Source organism: Haliotis cracherodii, unplaced genomic scaffold (genome assembly GCF_022045235.1).
Source record: "Haliotis cracherodii isolate W230 unplaced genomic scaffold, xgHalCrac1.p SCAF_2, whole genome shotgun sequence".
NCBI classification, from domain to species: Eukaryota; Metazoa; Mollusca; class Gastropoda; order Lepetellida; family Haliotidae; genus Haliotis; species Haliotis cracherodii.
This window is the reverse complement of record NW_027266275.1, coordinates 41852088-41873794: the sequence shown is the minus strand read 5'-3', so window position 1 is coordinate 41873794 and position 21707 is coordinate 41852088. Positions and strand designations below refer to the sequence as shown.

General features: G+C 39.3%; 1 protein-coding gene across 2 annotated transcripts in view; it reads left to right on the top strand.

Moving 5' to 3' along the window:
• Positions 1-21707, top strand: part of LOC139468114 (vesicular acetylcholine transporter-like) — a 38313-nt gene that overhangs the window by 5988 nt on the left and 10618 nt on the right. The window contains exon 1 of one of the 2 annotated variants that reach the window (XM_071249855.1): positions 3565-3617. The exons of the other annotated variant lie outside the window; for it this stretch is intronic. The gene's annotated coding sequence lies outside the window, so the exon portion shown is untranslated. Of the gene's footprint in view, positions 1-3564; positions 3618-21707 lie in introns of those variants that run through there. 2 annotated transcript variants of the gene reach the window in all.

The following is a 21707-nucleotide window of genomic DNA, read 5'->3' as shown; positions in this document are numbered from 1 at the left end:
TAACAAGCAACCGCTTTTATCATTTTATTTGCAGTTATCATCAATTTCCATTTTGGACTGATGTGTTTGATTCACATAATAAATACCTTTATACTGTTGCTAGGCCACCGCTAACGTATCAGTAGCAAATGTCGTAAGAAGGTGATATAAATCCTATTGAAAACTGTTGTGTGTAAACAGTCGGTCGTGTTCTCTTAAGTGCGAGGGATTATTTCATCTCATTTCTGTAATAATTTCAATTATGTTGACCATGTTGTATTTCGGTTATGAATTAAGCAAATCATGCGCATAGTTCAATGGTCGTTAGTCTGTTTATAGCCGAATGTCATCCATTGACCTATATCAACAACACTCTCGATATCGATTCAATCTCAAATCTGCTAAGGAATTGGACTATTTCCAGTGTTCTGTGAACTGATACACGGAACACATATATAATAACAGTTTGTGTCAGCTAAGACATGCCGTACAGTCAGGTAGCAAGGTTCCATAAGACCCCTGGCACTTCCACTCTGTCTCAACCACACAGTTGGTCACATTCCTCATGTTTTGAAAATCCCCACGTCCTATTACTGGTTAGCATGCTGTTGAAACATAAATATTGTAGTAATGTTATCCAAATATATAATACTACAATATTTATGTTATGGTCATCGCATGGAACCGCTGTTATATTTAAATGCGATGTGGCGTTGTTTGCCTTATATATCCACGATATTAACCAGGTTATACTGTCATGTAAAAACGATCACCACAACCTTGGGATTTTTTCTAATCCAGTGCTGGCTGTAATATAGGAACTATTTTTGCGCGATGCTGTTCCAAAAACCGCGAGAACAACGCCTCAGCAATACAGAAGTTCTGCCGAATGTTTGACCACAGCGAAGGAAGCCTAACTAGGAAGAGTATCTGCCCGGTGTCCATTGACATAGTCGATCGGGAGCAGAGGGGGGTAATCGTTACAATCACTGTGTCCAACGTCCTCTGTCCTCTGTGACTCTGGTTGTATAATATGTTCAATGTGATTTAATGGGAACACATGTCAAGAGTCGCATGGTGTTAGAAGTGATGCAGAACGAATGTTCGCCATATCTTGTATTTCACCCAAACATAAACCTAGATTACATTACATGTCTGTGTCGTGTCTGTGTCGTGTCTGTGTCGTGTCTGTGTCGTGTCTGTGCATGTCTGTAGATATCAGTCAGCCGTCACGTGTAGGTAGACATATACTGAAACAGTTGATGGGCAATCAGCTGTGAAGTGTGTGCCCGTTCTACAAGCCCTGTTCTGTTGCTGTGTCGTCTGTTCTATTTTGTCTACGAGAGTGAGTGAATGAGTTAGGTTTTAACAGTACTCTAGTTATATCAAGGAGTGTCAGATTAATGTGGGAGGAAAGCCCGATGTGATGCGGGTCTCAGATGTTTACCGTTTCAGTGAAACCCACGAGCACGGGTATGGTGCTTACAAACCTAGAAACATAATCGGGGCGAACCGGGATTCGGACCCACAAGGTTTCTGGCGTGCCCAAGGGACGTAACTCTGCGCAGCGATTCGCGGCGCTTTAGACGAATGGGCCACCCGTGCCCTCTTTATTGTCTACGTCTAACTGAACATGCAGTTCTGTGTCCATATATGGCCGTCAATGCGTGATCGTGTACAGGTTGGTATCAAAGATGCGAATAACGATATCGCACGTGAATATTGTCATGACGTACATGTGAAAACATGAAAACGCAACAGGCATTTATAAAGTAGAGAACCTCCTTTTCATGGTGCATTGTTTCAGTTACAACCTTGAAAGGTACTGATGACTAGTTGAGGCTGTAGTTATTATTAATCTGATGTCACGACTCACCAGAAGCTTGTTTCCAAAATAACTGGGTAACTATTTTCCCCTTGTGTCTGAGTAGGCAGTGGTTATATCAGTGGAGATATAGTTCAGACAAGGAAAGATGGCCCCTTACGAAACACATGTTATTGATCGCCTGTAAGTTTTCACAAGGCATGTTTTGAATGAGCCGATAGATTATGAAAATTAGTTTACAACTTGTCATGAAATTTCAAAATGTCATTCCTCAGATGACATGATTACACGTCGAGCACGACCTGGGCGTGATGCCCTAATGTCGTGGAAACCTGAATCCTGTTCAGGAGGTTGACGGTTTTAAGCCCATCCGGGTCAGGCAATTCGGGCCGGCCGCCGCAACAACACCCACAGCCTTATACATCTGTTCTAATGCGACTGTAGTTGTTTAACTCTTAAGAACACTAATCAAGAATGAATGTGGGAATATATGACCAACAGCAATTTCCAGTGACGTACACAACACGCAATTAACAAACCAACTTTTGCCACTGGCTCCCACCACAATAATGTTTATGTGTTAACCAACCGTGTCAATTGTAATCAGTAACTTGAAATAGACCACACATGCTACAAAACAGTCGGCTTAATTTAGCCAAAATCAACATCTAGCCTTAACAATCACTGCGTTTCAATGATAAGTCTTTGAATAATTCACTGAAGTTCTGGGCCTATGATGTTAATCGTTATAGTGTAATTGGGAAATGTTTTGTGCAGCTAACGAAGACATCAATCTTTTATACTCACTTATCAAGTCATCTTTATCGTAATGAACGGAAATTAAGAAAACGATGGGAATAATCGAACTGCTATAAAGTCTACGGATGTGGTGAACTAATTGCAAGTTTATAGAATGCATGCATATGTGGAGAAGTAACAGTGTATTGATTATCTTTTAACGTGGATTGTATGCAAAGGTAATACATGATGATGTACTAACCTCAGATGTTTGTCTGCTTGACAGGGATTGCAGATGGAGAACAAAGGGCAACCCTGGTTAGTGGGCAATGATTATTGCGGGAAGTTCAAGAGTTACAATGTCTTATTGAAAAACTGACTGTGGAATTTAATGTGCATCACGTCCATTGTTTAGCATTACCGCCATGTAAAGGCGGCAGCTTGCAAAGCCGACCTTCAAGATCATCTTTCATCATAATTTCATTTTATAACATTCCTGGTGTCCTCACTCACTCACTCACTCACTCATTCACCCACTCACCCACTCACCCACTCGCCCACAGGTGAACTTACTTACCCAGTACTGATTTAAGAACTTATTCATACTTTAACAAAGAACAACAGTTCATAGTCGTAGTACTACCTGCATCTTGTTTGCTCCACCTACTGAAGACTAGCTTGGAAGGCCCTGCGTCGGTGTATCAGTGGAAATATATCAGATCAATTTCAGTACAAACAGATGTTAGCGCCACAATAACTGAATTAGAATGAGGGTTTGATTGATGGTATGGAGTCTGAAGACAACTGTCCCATGGGAAATTGAAACACGCCACATCGCGGGATGTTGTGATCGTTAACTCACACCACAGCTATAGAGGTTACATTGGTTGCTTAATCAGCATATCAAATTTCCAACTCAATGTCTTGTTATCAAATGCAAATATTTCCATTTTTTTTAAATAGCCACAAATCCTACATTTGTAACAATGTTCCTGTGTCAGAGTATCAGGGTGAACATTTCTGAGCGTAACGTCGGACACGGCAAGTCGTTTATTATAGACCGTCCCATGGACAGGTAGGGCTACCGGGTCACACTACTTTTCTTGACATATTGTGTTTGATTACAACCGCCTAAATACATCGGTGATGTGGCAGCTTATTTGTGTTCAAACTGCAGCCGAACTGTCGCACATATAGTTTGTTCTTTAGCATGTACGATGGACGGCTGTTTTCCTTACCAGCGACAGAAATTGCTAGGGATTTAAGTATTCTAAGGCGTTAATGTTACAGAATGTGGACAGGATAACGATTTCAAAACTTCGCTAGTATGTCTTCAATGTCACCAATACATTATCTTAATCAACAAATCATTGTCATATATGAAATTCAAAATGTTGCTAGTCAGTCTTCAATGTTACCAATACATTATCTTTATCAACGAATCATCGTCATATACGTATTTCAAAACTTCGCCAGGCTGTCTTCAATGTTACCAATACATCATGTTTATCAACAAATCGTTGTCATAAACGTATTTCAAAACTTCGCTAGTCTGTCTTTAATGTTACCAATGCATTATCTTTATCAACAAATCATTGTCATATACGTAATTCAAAACTTTGCTAGTTAGTCTTCAATGTTACCAATACATTATCTTTATCAACAGTCACTCTTCAATGTTACCAATACATTATCTTTATCAATAAATCATTGTTATATACGTATTTAAAAACTTTGCTTGTCAGTCTTTAATGTTACCAATACATTATCTTTATCTACGAATCATCGTCATATACGTATTTAAAAACTTTCCCTAGTCAGTCTTCAGTGTTACCATTACATGATCTTTATCAACAAATCATCGTCATATACGTATTTCAAAACTTTGCTAGTTAGTCTTCAATGTTACCAATACATTATCTTTATCAACAGTCACTCTTCAATGTTACCAATACATTATCTTTATCAACGAATCATCGTCATATGCGTATTTCAAAACTTTCCCTAGTCAGTCTTCAGTGTTACCATTACATGATTTTTATCAACGAATCATTACATTATGAATACATCTTACATTTCACCTAGTCTAGATCATTTCTATGGCATGGTGACCTTTTACTAATTTGTAATCGTTCATTCTGTACTGTATGTGTCAAATTGATGCTGCCGAGCGGAAGTAAATGTGACTGAAGAAGTGTCCTTCGATACAAGTACCAAAGAAAGGTGGTGTGAAAAGGGGTTACACGTCGCGTCCAAGATAATTGCACGTATATATATATATATATATGTGTGTGTGTGTGTGTGTGTGTGTGTGTGTGTGTGTGTGTGTGTGTGTGTGTGTGTGTGTGTGTGTGTGGCTGCTTGTACTAGTCCGGAATACTGCCGAATTAAAAGTGCTAGCCCACTGAGGTACAATACCGCAGTTTTACCATGAATACCCGACTCTGATCCAGTATGCTGACTCTGAGCCGACCAGTCCTCGCTTCAGGCCCTTAATGCCGAGCGCCAGACACGATAACAACAAGTACTATCTTTTATCGTCTTTTGGTATGACGCGGACGGTGATCGAACCCCGGACCTTCCGCTCTCCGGGAGGACGCTCTACCACTAGACCACGGAGGTGGTCTACAAAAGAAAGAAAACGAGGTGTATGTGATGCCAAACGTGCCATTGTCGATTGTTCTGCTGCAATGTACGTTCATTATATGCTGCGTCCTTTCCGTAAACTTGACAGCGAGAGCACGACATATTCTTGACACAAGCTACATTTATCCGCCCAGTCACCTATTTTCTTATTTCTGATTATCTTTGTGTCTGACAACTGAAAGACTACACAGCATTCTATTGAACATAGTTAAGTGTGTGACGTTATTCTTTGTTATGTCCTGCTGACCCCTCCTAGCATTCTCTTCAAGATCTCTTTGTAATTTAAAATCCAGATTAGTGGGCCAAAACCACCCCCTCCGCCGCTGCCTGTGATGCACATCAGCTATTTCATTGTACAACTATTTAAAACCATGATGCCCCGGGGGCCTATTGCGTTCGTTAAGGGGCATTTCTCCCTCGAAGGAATTGTTATTAATTTCCAGTCTATTTAGTCGTTTAGGAACAATTACATTCGTCGTGGCGCATTGCGGCATCGATACCAAGGCCTAGTCCTTCGATGGGGCCAATGAAGTCTTTAACTACCGTTATTATCGCTGGCAGCCTATTGCAAATACCCACGCCCAAGGGAGAGGCAGTTATCGGTATTGGCGTTAGAAGTAGCCGAGCAAATAGCCATCATACATGTGTTATACTCATTTATGACTTAATTGCCACCAACTCAGACACCTAATGAAGATTCGTTAGCTGCGACTAGTTTATTACTGTAGGCTGAAGACGGCTTAGGTAGGCAATTCATATATCAGTAACACTCTGGAGACTGCCCCGCACCTGGTAACTGGAATATTGCATAAGTGTGGTAAGGTTACAAGTGGCTTCAGATCTGGCACTGGTCATTGTAGCCCTCGACGGAGTTGCCAAGATAAGCAATATAGCTTTGGGTACTTGAAAGAAAGAATGGGATATTCAGTAATGAGTTGCAACACACATAAATAGTTATTTCTTCATTTAAAATAGTAATGGAGATTCATAAGCTTTTACGGCCATGGTTCTGGATGATAAATGTTTAAAGAGGTTACCATCATGGTTATTTGCGTGAATCACCCTTTCCTACAAATCAAGACGCTTTCTGTGTCAGTGTGTGTATATGTAAGTAAAAGCGATGCTTTCTTCATATACCGTTAATCCGCTGGGCGACATCACAGAACTGTCACTACTAATGTGTTATATAACCTAAATTGAAATCACGGTTGTCTTTTTCTGACGGGTTTCCAGATAATTGCGTCAAGCCTCTGTAAATCAAAAGCTATTTACATCGGTTTCAAGCCGCGTATTTCATTGCAAGTCCTGTTTGCTCGCCTCGAAAGACAAATTGGTCCCCACTGTAGCACGCAATACATTTTAGCTTGTCACGAAAAGTGTGGATGCCCCCGTGTCTTGTTTAATAATTGACCCGGATTCAGTGCCGATATCCTTGAATGTGAAATGCTTGATTTCCTCTAATCAACACTTTGAAAGAGCGTCATGTGGACAGTTTATGTGACTTGATGGTCCTTATGTTTTCTGTTAATAAAGTCTGTATATAATATGTGTGTCTGGTGCTACTGTGCATATATTGTTTTGTGGCTACTTTCACCGTTTTGGAAATGGATACACTTCTCCGAGAAAGATACATGTTATGCAGCCATTGTCGAGATAAACCAACAGAGTAGAATAGTAGAACGACACTAAAATAGACCGTTTAAGTGACATGACCACAACATAAGGGTGATCGATATCAATATATTCATCTGATCTCCACTCATCTCCCAAATAGGGTCAAGTCTAAATTACTGATATTTGTAAATGCATTTACTGCTAGATGTGTCTGATGCGGCATCATAATTCTGAAATGTATATGTGACTAGCATTGGCAAATATCTTCTTGTCACTTAAATTCACTAATGATTGCCTTCGTCCCTGGGGTCACAGAAACGACAAGAATAAAAAGAGGTTGTGCTGCCTTCGTCCACCTATGTTCATTTTAATGTGATTTTCCGTTTTCCGCCAACCTGTTTTTACTCATAGTCTTTACGTGTATGTGATATGAGTAATGTTCCTCGTGAGTGAATCAGTTGGACTAAACTGATATGAATTTACCCTAGTATATCCTATACGTAATCAATACTAGTCCATGTTATCATTACTCGTTAAACGCTGGAGCTATCAGATTGGCCAGTCGGTCACCTTCAAAACCCATAAAACCCATGGTCAGTTTGTACGAATGTAATGACGACATTTTGTTGCATGAGACATGCTTGTAACGACACAATCTCAATCTCTTGTATGTTAACAGTGTTATATGTGTCATTATGACATATGAACTTCTTACCTAATCAGTTCATTTGTCATACTGTCATAAGGCCTTCATATCTGTTCATAGTGTCATATGTGTCATAATGTCATACGACCTTCATATCTATTCATCGTCTCATATATGTTATAATGTCATATGACCTTCGTATCTGTTCATAGTGCCATGTGTGTCATAATGTGATAGGGCCTTCATACCTGTTCATAGTGTCATATCTGCCCATAGTGTCACATGTGTCACAATGTCATTGGACCTTCGTATCATTTCATAGTCTCATATGTGTCATAATGTCATAGGACCTCGTATCTGTTCTTAGTGTCATGTCTGTCCATAGTGTCACATATGTCATAATGTCACAGGACCTTCATATCTGTTCAGGGGCCGTGAGGTAGCCTTGTGGTTAAAGCCTTCGCTTGTCACGCTGAAGGCTCTGGTTCGATTCCCCACATGGATACACTGTCTGAGGCCCATTTCTTGTGTCCTCCGCCGGTACAATTACTGGAATCTTGCTAAAAACGGTGTAAAATTCGACCAACTCTTATATCTGTAGATAGTATGTGTCATGATGTAATACGACCTTCATATGTGTTCATATTGTCACATGTGTTATAATGTCATATGACCTTTGCATCTCTTCATAGTGTCACGTGTGGCATAATGTCATTGGACTTTCATATCTGTTCATAGTCTCATATGTGTCACAATGTCATGGAACCATAGTGCTAGACTATGATACTCATTCTCGTCTGTTCTCTACAAATACTAAGCAGCGTTGTATTGTCTATATACGTTAACGTGCTCGACCATTGTTGGGACAGAATGTCCAATTGTGACAAAGCTAGGACATGGCTCGGGTTTCAGAAGAGTTTATGATCAATACAGGATGTTCATGAGAGGGGAGAAACCCTCTTGAGAGATTGGCCAATTTGTTCAGCTTTCATCGTAACCTGGACCATTTAAAAATTATTAACAGGACAGTATTGCTTGTGTAATTTCTTTACGCTTTTCCGTCGCAACTGTGCATCATAATTATATAAAGGTTTCCATATTTTACAAATCATACACATTTTGTCACAAAGAGTCTTGCTGACTGACATTAATGCCACAGTTAACAATATTGCAGCCAAGGCGTCCTATTAATAATAGAGATTGATCCAGATATACCAGCGACCGAGAGCGTAAGCAATATCTAGGTACTGTTTACGATGAAAGTCAATCAGCAAAGTCACATGACCATCATGACCATCCGATCCTCGTTGTAGTTGGCTCCAACGTCGCCCCAACCATCCACATCTCACACATTCAACTACATTCAATCTATCAATTCTATTAAAAAGCGATATTACACATCTTAATAATCAATGCATATTTAGTGTGGGAGCGGTTTTTTTCAGGCAAAGTGTTTGATTCTTGTTCGAAATTAACGTTTAATCGCGAATGAAAAATATTCATATTCCAAAATGAATTATGCTAATCAATGCATATCCTGAATATTGGCACCCGGTATTTGATCAATGTTACGGTTCTACAACGACCCGCTGTCTTTGATTTACACTTGGTGCTCTTGTTTAAGGTTTTGTCCTACAACCTGACTACAGATCATTTAAATGTATTCCTCCTTAGAGCAATTTGCAAGCTACACGTCCCTTCAATAGGACAATTGACCATTTGATCCATATTTTACAATTTAATCGAGACCTCCATGATCGTGCATGGCGAAGTTAATGTAATTTAATATTTTGGGATGAGAGGAGAGTCTTTTTACTGACAGATTGTTTGAAGATGAGACATTGTGGCAGCTTATCTGAAACTTTAGACACTCACGTCAATCGATGAATATGAAATATCACTCTTTTTAGCCACAGAATACCCTGGGACTAAATTTTAATAATTGATTTAGAATTTAGACTTTTTATTGAAACTGATAACTACGGTTAAAAAAGTATTGACAAACAGAAGCAGTGCGCGGTGTGAAATGTCTAGGAGGGATTATTGTATAAGATAATATATGATACGTTGAGACAATTTGAAATACTAGTTTCCTCCTCAAATATCGTGAAGTCAGTTTTGTGCAACATTGCCTGCAAATCGTATTCATCAAGAAAGTTTATGACCTCTGAATCTAATTGAAAATGGGGAACTTTGATTGACTTTTAAAAATTCACATATTTCATTTTGCTGTCCAGAGGTAGAACTTTATGTCCACAGATAAGGTCTCTTGTAAAGCACTTGCCAAGGATATCATTTCCTTCAGACAAAGTGGACCAGACAAATGACTGTAAATGTAATTTGGTTTTCGATTCATATCTTGGGCAAACCCAACTCATTTGGCAAACAGACATCAAACATTGCTGATCGACTTGTCCTTTAACCAGCAAACTATTGACCAAGAGTCCAACGATTTGGTGATCCTATCCACAGCAGTTTCTTACATACTGACAAAAACTCCCAGATATAATTTGCTCATCCTCTTCGTCCTTGTTATATTTTCGCTCCTCCTCATTCGGTGGATAACGATGTTGGTCTTTTCTGTCTGCGAGAGTGGAAATCAATGATCATGCTCTTTCAGAAAACTCCACTCTTGAACACAAGGAGAGAGGGGGATAGATTTCCTATACACCGCAGCTACTCGTTGGAACATGGGAGCTCTGAATCGAAACCTGGCGTCCCAGGAAAAGCAGGAAACATGTTAATTATCGAAAATAACTCCTGGAATCAATAAGCAAGTTCTTCCACGGAGCAATTACCAAACCATAGGGCTATTCAAAGCTGGCCACGCTCAATAGATGGGCATAAAAGGTCTAATGACGATCCCTGGATTACCATATATTGAATGAATATGATTGAGGGTCACTAACAAAGGCGCGCTTATATTGCTCAAATAAAACTTTATGTTTAGATTTACTTGTTTTAGTTTCAAGATGTATATTGCTAAAAGTTCCCAAACGAGCTGGAACACAACAACGTTTCAATGCATTAGGAGTTAAGTTTGTTTAATTATCCTAACGATGGTGTTTAATAAAGTAGCATAGCTTTGCCGTGTCACTTCAAGTGTCTACTGTGGTAACTTAAAATATCATATATACAGCACCTTAAGGGATGAACATGCTATGCGAGTCTCCTTCTGGAAAGATCAAGTAATTATTTATGTTGTCATCAAAAGAAAATTATTCATCATCGCTTGACCCCCATGATTATATTTCAAATAGACGTACATACTAAGGTTTAAGTCGTAACAATCATGTAAGTATCGTTTTTATTTTATTTGTATTTATTTGTTATCATATACAGAATCTCACCCGAATGTCTAAAATTTAGATATCGCTTGATCTCACCCAAGCGATATCCCCTGTGGGAGCCAGTTTTGGATGATAAATCAACATCTTCAATCAGCTGAAAAAGATGACTGTTGAACTACTTTCATCAAGTCTTTCCTTTAATACATTTCTTATTAACCTATCCTACTCCACATCTCTGGTTAGTAGCCTATATGTCATCCTTCCTTCAAAGAAAGGATACATGTCGCAGGGAGATAGCCCCTTAATGTCCCTCAGTTATTCCTGTAGACTCTATAACAATGCAAATTGTATAGCACACTGGAGGATGATGAATGTATCTACAGTTCTTCTTTGAATACGATCATTTGTGTAGGATGGCTCCATCATGACGGAGCACGCGTCTTAGGCATTATACAGGAAGTGATATGCCTCTTTCAACAAAATTTGTAAAAATGGATTTTGGCAATCTTTTCTTAGGACAGAAGTGTCTCTGAAGGTGAGATGTTCTAGATTTTCTTTAATGTGCCTCAAGTATTTGTATAGCCGGTACCGTAGCATTTCTCTCATATCACAGCAAAGATATGATGTTCTCAAGCGGTGCGTCAGAAGGATTAATTGCCATGTACACTAACTTCAAACAGCCAATTTTAGTTCACTCTTGATGCCAGATGTTGCTGTATGGGCTAGTTATAACAAGAACAGTCATTTAGGCTGCAGCCATCTGTCCGACTGTTAGGAAGTCACTTCACCAGCTCGCACTGTGACACTTCAGTGACTGTAACTGCGAGGAGGCTTCATTTATTGCTCGACGTATTTATGTCCCTAACATAAGGATGAAGGTTAGTCACTGACCAATTCACAAATCAGAGGATTGGTTATTGCCACTGTTCTACATCATGTTTCATCATACCGCAAATCCTAGTAATGATCCTCCCAGGGCTTCATTTCATGTTTATTTTATCTGGTCACTAGGTCACATCAACACTAAGGTGGGTGTCATTATTTGGTCTGGTCGCTAGGTCACATCAACAATAAGGCGGGTGTCATTATTTGGTCTGGTTGCTAGGTCACATCAACAATGAGGCGGGTGGCATTATTAGGTCTGGTTGCTAGGTCACATCAACAATAAGGTGGGTGTCATTATTCGGTCTGGTCGCTAGGTCACATCAACAATAAGGCGGGTGACATTATTAGGTCTGGTTGCTAGGTCACATCAACAATAAGATGGGTGTCATTATTTGGTCTGGTCGCTAGGTCACATCAACAATAAGGTGGGTGTCATTATTTGGTCTGGTCGCTAGGTCACATCAACAATGAGGTGGATGTCATTATTTGGTCTGGTCGCTAGGTCACATCAACAATAAGATGGGTGTCATTATTTGGTCTGGTCGCTAGGTCACCTCAACAATGAGGCGGGTGACATTATTAGGTCTGGTTGCTAGGTCACATCAACAATAAGGTGGGTGTCATTATTTGGTCAGGTCGCAAGGTCATATCAACAATAAGGTGGGTGTCATTATTTGGTCTGGTCGCTAGGTCACATCAACAATGAGGTGGGTGTCATTATTTGGTCTGGTCGCTATGTCTCACCAACACTGAGGTGGGTGTCATTATTTGGCCTGGTCGCTAGGTCACATCAACAATGAGGTGGGTGTCATTATTTGGTCTGGTCGCTAGGTCACATCAACACTGAGGTGGGTGTCATTATTAGGTCTGGTCGCTAGGTCACATCAACAATGAGGTGGGTGTCATTATTTGGTCTGGTCGCTAGGTCACATCAACACTAAGGTGGGTAACATTATTTGGTCTGACCGCCATGTGAGCGTAACTATAATTTGGGTGTCATTATTTGGGCTAGTGGCTATTGTTACAGCAATATGAACTGGTTTGTCGACATTATGGTTGGTTGGTAATGCGGTACCAAACGATACACCCGTGATCATGAAGATCCGGTTTAGAATCAGCAACCCATGTTTGTTGTAAGATGCGCGTATAGGTATCGGGTGGTCAGACTCACTGACTTGATTGATGCATGTCATCGATCTCAATCCTGTAGATCGATGCTCATGATGTTAATCACTTGATTGTATGGTTCAGACTTGATGATTTACAGACAGATGTCATGTAGCTGGAATATTGCTGCGTTAAACAATAAACAAACAACCCAAACATTACGCTTGTGTCTTGATTGATAATCCTCTCTGTTGAAACAGCAACGTTATCCTTATCCGTAGCCGTCTTTATTGTCACAGCAATACTTTGCATCTGCGTTATCTAAAGCCACTCCGTACTACCACAACCATATAAACAATTGCAGCACTAAATGTTGTATCTACCTTAGATATTTATACATATGCATGTTCTCTCAGCAAAAAATAACAGATCATGCAAGCATTTACATGCGTACCTGGTATCACCGCAGCACTACTTGTGTGTCTCGTATCAATTCAGTCTCTTTAACACTTTACATGTGTGTCTAGTATCAAACCAGTATCTGTAACACATCAGATGTGTGTCTAGTATCAAACCAGTATCTGTAACACATCACATGTGTGTCTAGTATCAAACCAGTATCTGTGACACATCACATGTATGTCTAGTATCAAACCAGTATCTGTGACACATCACATGTGTGCCTAGTATCAAACCAGTATCTGTGACACATCACATGTGTGTCTAGTATCAAACCAGTATCTGTGACACATCACATGTGTGTCTAGTATCAAACCAGTATCTGTGACACATCACATGTGTGTCTAGTATCAAGTCGTCATCTGCAACAGGTGAGTCCCTCCAAAACATTACATGCCTATCTAATACTGAAGGACCTTTATACACGAAGATGGAAACATTATCTTAAATTAAATGATAATGTAGTTCTTCTGGTATCTGTAACCAAGGAAATCTGGTATATTATAACGTTCGTCGAAAGAAGAAAATAGTGCATGAGTTAACGTCATTGGTGCCAACAATCGTTCACGTTTTGCTTTTTGCCTGTTAAAGTTACTTACCGAACTCCTTCGAGTTTTGAGCAGACTAGACTAAGTTTATCTCGTAATTATGCCTGTCACAAGAGGTGTCAGAAATCCTTTTTTCGGTCTTTGCACTTATAGCCTGGCCTTGTTCACTGCAGCAACGCACTCGACGGCCCCACCAGTTAGTGAGTGTTGTCCATTTATGAGGGTCACCTACATGCTATATCTGAATAATATGAGGACTACGAAATCTGTCAACAGCATAGCATAGCTTAGTTCTTATTTCGCCTGACAAGAGAGAACGCTCTCACGGTTATTGTTACAATAGCAACTCTTGAGAATCAATTTAGATTTCATTAATCTTACGCACATATCATTTTGTTCATATATTATTCATTTGCGTTCATATGGGTTTTTTTGTCCAAAAGTGAAATGTTTCTTTTTAATGTGAACTTTCCCCATTCCTTCATTGATTGCAACAGCTTACATCTGCACCTGGGGTTTGGCCAGTCACAGCAACAAGTGATGTCCCTTTTGGGGTTTTATCTGTGGTAGAATTTAGTCTGTTGTGGTGTGTTTTTGTCATAAAGTTTCACATATATTGCTTATCATAACACTTTGCAGTTTTCTTTCATTACTATTTCTCCACTGATTGAATTATAGCTGTTTTGTACATCATTAATGGTAGAAGACGCTTTTCTAAACATGTTTCTTTGGATCCAATTAATTCAATCGCAGATTAAAAAATAGAAAATTCATCATGGATCAAAAAGACATTAAACCATCTTCTAGGGTTCATAAAACGTCAAGTTACGTACACTGGGTAAGGTTATAATTCAGAACGTTATTAGTTTTCTATATTTAACATCAAATAAAGTTCATCGTCTATGAATTTCAAAGCTTCTAACGATGGTATTCTTTGATTATGCTTGACTTTGGCAGTTCTAAGAAAATTTACAAGATCGTTTATTTTTATTGTTGGCACTCTCGACCTCTGTCATAAAGCGCGGTATCAAGACCAGTAATAAGGACACAGAGGGACGTTCATTCAATATATTTGATTGCTCTCCAACGATTCCCACAGTCCAAAGTACTGTTTAATGTTTCCTCTATGGTTTTCCGTGTTACACGGTTGCTGTCAATACATCAATTCTTTGTTATGTTCTTCCCATGTATTTAATACGTTATATATGATCTGAACTCATATTGATATGTATACATGGTGGTCCACATTGTCACAAGTCGTGGCGAGTCGTGTGCATTACATTCACCACAATATCATTTCTCAATGCTTTGTTTGAACTCTTTAAAGCCGGTTGAAGTTTTACGTTAGTTACAAAAGCCAAACTGAAAGTATTTGATGAATCCAAGGCGATCACCCCTTGTGTCCCTCTCAGTCCCCCTGAAGATCAATATCCTGTGCTGATGCCACATCTGATTGTTGTAACAAGTGATCAGGTGCCAGACCAAGTGTCTAGCCCCAAGATATTCGCCTTACTCGGAGATTGGGCACGAGAATTTGATTTTCTGCCACTTTGTGCCACTGCATGTCGTAGTTACTCTTGTACATGCTTGTGGCATGGACTCTGGGACAACGATATGAATTGCCCATCACGTGTTGCATCGTTTCAATAGAGTAAAATTATCAATTTGTTTGCTTTTAATATACAAGATCAAATCTGACAATGGTCCTCGCCATTTACCATACTCTTTTAAAATACATGATCATAATTTCTCCTACTATGCGTAAGAATGTAAGCTCCAGTGGTATTTCTGAAGCCTAAGGAAAGGGGATGATCGTGAGACAAGGAGGATGTCTTCGTGTGCCGACTTTGTTCCATCTCAGTAACTACGGTACATGATTATGTTTGATGATGGGAGCAATAACACTTATATGTGATGAGGAATAAGATTTGATAAAATCCTCCTATGAAAACTAGTTTACTCAGCATCTATGTGCAAATGTTCCCATGGAGTAATCACGAATCACTGAATAACTGGCCACATTTGATCATCTTCACCCTGACTGTACAGTTGGGTCACACACTCTATAGCGTGTACAATTTGCATATATTCATAGGTTGCAGAGTGTCAGCTTAGAAGTGATATACATCATCAGTGGGACTTCAACTAGGACCTTTCGGCTACTTCGCTCCATTTGACTTCGACTTAAGTACTTAGACTTTAGGTAATAGTTTTCATTAAAATAAACTTCAATAACTTTATTTTCAAACTAACATTACATAGCTAAAATGGAAACTAAAAAAACGTGTATATTAAAAAAGTACACCTGAAACACTATTTTATGTCAACTTGCCATTACGTCAACGAGATATAAATCTAAACGAAAAAATGCTTACTCTATTTTGAACTACAATTATTCGTAAATGTCTACATTTTGAACTCCTTTGTTTAAGTCTCTGGGTTTCATTCTCTGATAGACCTTTTCGTCAACCTGCCATAATATCACAGAGGGTATGCCAAACATATAGACAGTCTGTTTATTTTTGTTACAAATTTGTGTGTGAGACTTAACTTGGTAAAGTAACAAATGGGTTTCATCATCGCTACAATGTCTGCGGCTAAACGCTGTTATTGTTCAACCGGTGAAAGAAAATAACACTATATTCTCTGTTGTAAGACACTGAATGCCAAGTATGCTTGTTCTATTTAGGATTCAAATAAACCTGACGCCACAGTGTTGGTACATCAGTTTGCACCATGCAGTCTCCAACATTAGATCGATTCCTCTGACAATGAAGACGTTTGATGTTGTATTGAATTGCACACAACGGAAGCGTGAAGTTCCATACAGTTCGCATACTCAGCTAGTCTATTTGCCTTCTAGACTGTAACATATGATTTAACGTATGAATTTTCTCAAAACTGAATTAATCATTAAAGATGAGATATTCTATTTTCTATATTCTCTATTTCATTTACCGTTGTTACACTAGAAGGGACACATCGGTCCTATTTCGTAGAATTTCAGCAAAGGTATTTGTGTAATAATATGACTTGCTCTATGTCATTGCCAACTGGATTGGGTTATTTCCGATGCTGTAAAGGAATGTTAAAGGAAGTGTACACTGTTTACACGAATATGCATCTGAATCCAGTGTCCATATTTGAAACGGTTCCTTATGTAGTTGAACCTCACACCTCCTTGTCACATCATATGATATGTGTTATGTAATGATTGATTAGAAGGTTTGCTCAAGGAAAGTAACGTTATCTCTTGGTGCACGTACTTCAACATGCGGGTTACAAAGCAGGTGCTTGTCCTCTCTCTGTCACTAACTGTATGGCATCATGTCAGTTTGTGTTCGTGCTGTACATGACTGTCATCCTTTATGTATCCAGTATTCCGTGCTATCACCTAGATGTTTAAACCAGATAGTAGTACGTGTTGCATGTATTATTTTACTTTCTGTCTGAGTTGTGGAAATGTGATGTTTCACGTACGTGACCACGTTGTACTTGTCACAAGGGCATTGGGAGACGTCTGGTGGTTAAGGCGTTCGCTCGTCATGCCCAATTTCCGGGTCCATTTCTGGTGTCCCACGCAGTTATTTTGTTAAAAGTTGCGTAAACTCTCACTCATTCACTCAGTTCGGAGGGCATCAAACCTGTTTTAACATGTAACGAATCATTAGGCTAGTTAACTTCAGTGACTAATTTCTGAAGGTATGTCTACTTTTGTACTTTGAATGGCCATGCTACCCTCACAGTGCATTAGGAATGGACAGACTAGCAATGTCAATATAATGAGTTGCAAAACACCATTAAACAAATAGCTATGATCTGATATTCGCTTTTCAGAAATTTACACATAACTGCTTGGAATTACGACTTAGCTGGGTTAAACCAAATAGCCATTATAACCTACCATGTTACATCATTAGTTAGTTGAAGCTAAGGTTTGAAGAGGAAAACAATTAAGTGTATGCTATGAAGGCATAAAATGTCGACATGAAAACAAGTCTTTACGGGAAAGGAGTATTGTTACCACGCTGTTTGGCTGGATGTAGCGCGTGAAGAATCCTGTATAATATTCTGTAGATGACACTAGTTCTGTCTTGTCAATTTAGATACCCCAGGAAATCCGTGGCTAATTTCCGATCACAGCTTGTCAATAAGCGCTCGAGCAGTGTAAGTGACCGCAAGTTATATCCCGCGCTCACAACGTCAGTCACTACAGATAATGGTCAACTGCAGCCTTCTGATGGACATTGTTGGTAAGCTGCGAGTAGTCAATGTGTAATGTTCACTTTGACGTTAGGTAACACATTTTGTGCTCCTTTGGGTCTTCAATGATAATTGGAGGAAATAAATATACTTCGCCTGACAATAGTTGGGGTTAACATGTTTTTATCATATTTGTTTCAGTTCCTCATAGTTAAGATTTAGCGAGAAACATGTTCAACCTGTCAAACTGCATTCATTAAAATTTACGATTATGCATAAGTGTGTTACCATTTCGATGAGTGATAGAAGGCATTTTTTTATGCATATACTGTATGTTTCTAACATCAGCTATTTTGATGGTTTTGTAGTCAGCTATATATATAAAGTTAACTTTAAATGACATGGACACAGTCAGATACAAAAATTGGACTGCTTTTCAGCCTCATCGTGAAGAACGAAGCCCATAGAAGGATATCTATTTAGAGCTCCTAAGATATTGAATGAAGGGCGCGGTTGAAATAAACTCCATGAAACTTATTTATCCTGCCAGCTAATTGAATTACGCACGTCAATGGACGCACGTGATTCAATAATGGGCTGGCTAAGAGTTTATGGCGCAATGACTGAATACCAGCGTTTCGCCCAATTACCGCATTTATATGTGCCCACCATCGCAACTCAAATAAAACATTCAAGTAATCAATGATATTGAGTAGATATAACTTTACCTTATGACACAATGCTTTCAGTAACATTTAACATTTCTTACATTATGAATTAATGTTTTTTTAATTGTTTTTCCTTGAAGTTTTAAATTATGATTGTTCCATGTTTTGCTATGTCATTCTGTCGTCACAACCACGATATGATTCAAGAATAAGTCCCCAGTGCTTGTCGGAAGAGCTGACTAGGTATGACGGGATACCTGCAATAGAGACCTGGCTCATAGTGCGTCCCCGACCCCGATGATGTCAACCACGGGCTACCTGTACCACACTTGAATATTTACAGAATGCTAAGATAAAATCGGAATATTGCTTACTGTAGATTCAAACAATATTCACTCATTCATTCTTTCCTATATGTCTATTTTTCAGCTTATCTCATGCTTTGCGTTAATTGTTCCATCCCAATTACGATGTTGCTTTTAGGAGCATAACACGACGTTTGGTTTTCTTGACATAAACATGCCAATCGAACGTCATCGCCATACAAAATGTCCTTGTTTCTACAAACAATGTCTGTCCATACCAGAATATACTGGAATTACATTATAAGTATATCAGCCTGTGTCAGGTGCATGTTGAGCCCGCCAGAGGGCGCCAGCCTTCATTTCCGCTCAAGTAGAACAGCAACCAAGTCGAACAAATAAGTTGTCAAGTACTTCGCTTTTGACCCACGCTTAACGTAGCTTCACACACTTCCCGATCTCAGTTCTCGCCTGTATTCCTTCACGGCCATGAGAATATTTGCTTGATTTATGAATGTCATGATCAGAAATTGATGGCCAGTCATTGTCTATGTTTCTGTTTTGTCGTTGGTAAATGTCAAACAGGCAATATTTTTCATGTTGACTTATGTTGTTTCTTCCAGTAGGTGCCTGTTGTATTGGTTAACTGATTAGCCGTGTTAAGGGTGTAAGAGTACGTGTAGTTGTTTAACCGTAATGGCGCTATTTATGACGCTTTGTACTGTAACGACCTAACGATGTGAAGAAACCAATTGAAGTGCTTGCCCACCGTCGTCACTGCAGCAACACACGGTATGGAGAGCTGCCAGTATTAATGGCGGACAGTTTCTATTACTTTTTTATGTCCTACGCGTCGATACAATTATACATGTAGTTCAGATATTTCCTTGCCACGGAGGGTACATGCATGGCTATCACACAAGCATATGAACAGAAGTACGGTAACATGCACAGTGAGCGGGACACACTTGACACACGGAGATATTTGGGTTATACATTTTGAAGTATACGCACAATGCTTTATGAAAGGGTACATGTGTTTATTATTATAATAATGTATACACGTAGTAACGGAATACTGGGATATATGTGTTTATCGTGTAGTGAGTGAGTTCTGTTAACGGTGCTGGGAACAGTATTCTAGCTACATGACGGATCTTTGACTTTAAACACAGGCTGAAACCCACGTGCAGAAGTATTGTTATGACAACCCAAGGATCTGGGATTCGAACCAATTATCGTTTCTCACACAACAAAACGTCGCACAGCTAATTGCAGTGCCTGGGCCACCCGTGCCCCGTGTGTATCTTGAAACAACTATATTTTAGTTCCGGGTTACTTTAATGTGTTCTCGTCCTAGTTTCACTCATACAAAAGGATGTCTGTATATTTGCCTGTACCAAGTCTATATACTCGACCACTTAAGGAAGGTATTTAAAATCCTCCCCAAAAACGCAATTTGGTTAATGAAGAAGAATCCCTGGAGTAAAACTGCATAATGTTTTGCAAGAAGACCTTAAGAGTCCATTAAGTACTTTTCGAGGGTTTTAAGGTTGTTCCCTTAATGTTTGTTTTTCACGGTGTTTCTATCTGTCACATAAACAACACAGATAGCATGTAAGGACGCTATAAACAGTGTCAAACTTGAGGTTGTGTATTGCCCAGGAGGTCAAACGAAACATCACCAAGATATATTCAAACCGCATGTACTACAGCATGCCAGACTGGCGTGGTCATTAACATACTAAGGGTTAACTCAATAAATGCCACTTGGACCATAAAGCACCAATCATTGCGTGACTACCGTCGTTAGATGCCGGAATGTTTGTCCCCTGCCATTTGGGATCCAAAACAGTCCAAAATACCAAACTATATAATCTTAAGGTTTGAACGGACGTCAGTAATCTAATAAGACTTAATGAAAGTGTTTTCTTCGAAAGATAAGCATATGGTGAACACTGTGGGTTTGGCAGTGGAGATTTTTATAGGTTTTGTTCTCGATGTGGACGCGTAAAAGGATATAATGATTGCAGCTGGTAACGAGCCAAATTGATCTGTGTGCTTCGTTTATTAGATGATTGTCGGATACGGTCCTAAAAATATCGCAACGAAGTCCAACTAGGTAATTCATTTTGGACTAGTAAAAGTGTGTAGTTTTATGTTTCTCAAGACCCCAAAATTTAGTTTGATCCATTTTGGTTATCACTTGATGCCAAGTTTATTGTGTAATAGCCTCAATTTTTGTATAACACATTTATTTTGTCTACTTGTCATATAGGAGTTTGGCACTGATACTGCTTGGCATTCTCTGAGAGACACGTGGCTATAGATATGGTATTATATTTGGAATCTCGGACAATAGGGGGATATTTCCTCACAGTCCCATTAACTACCCCAGATATAGCACTGCCGATATTAACACAATATAGAGTGTGTTTCAGTGTGTATTTCCTATCGTGCAATATACATGAAATATCGACATGACCACAGGCGACAAGGCATCGATGTCGAGACACATTACAAATTGATACACCAACTTCAGACGGGGTCCTCAAAGGCAATTACATAAATTCTCTACCTTCTCGAGATAATATTACTGGCAATTAGTGTAAAAAATTGAAAGGACTGTATAAGGAAATTCTGTCTGGGGTGAGGAACATTTGGAATCTTTGCATCAGGCCTCTTCCAGATTTACGGTCGGATGCCCTCGGCAATTTCCGCCACTTCGCGCCTCGGGTCATTCCGTGACTGAAAGACTAATTCCTATAATGTTTTGAGACAGAAGCAGTTACACTAA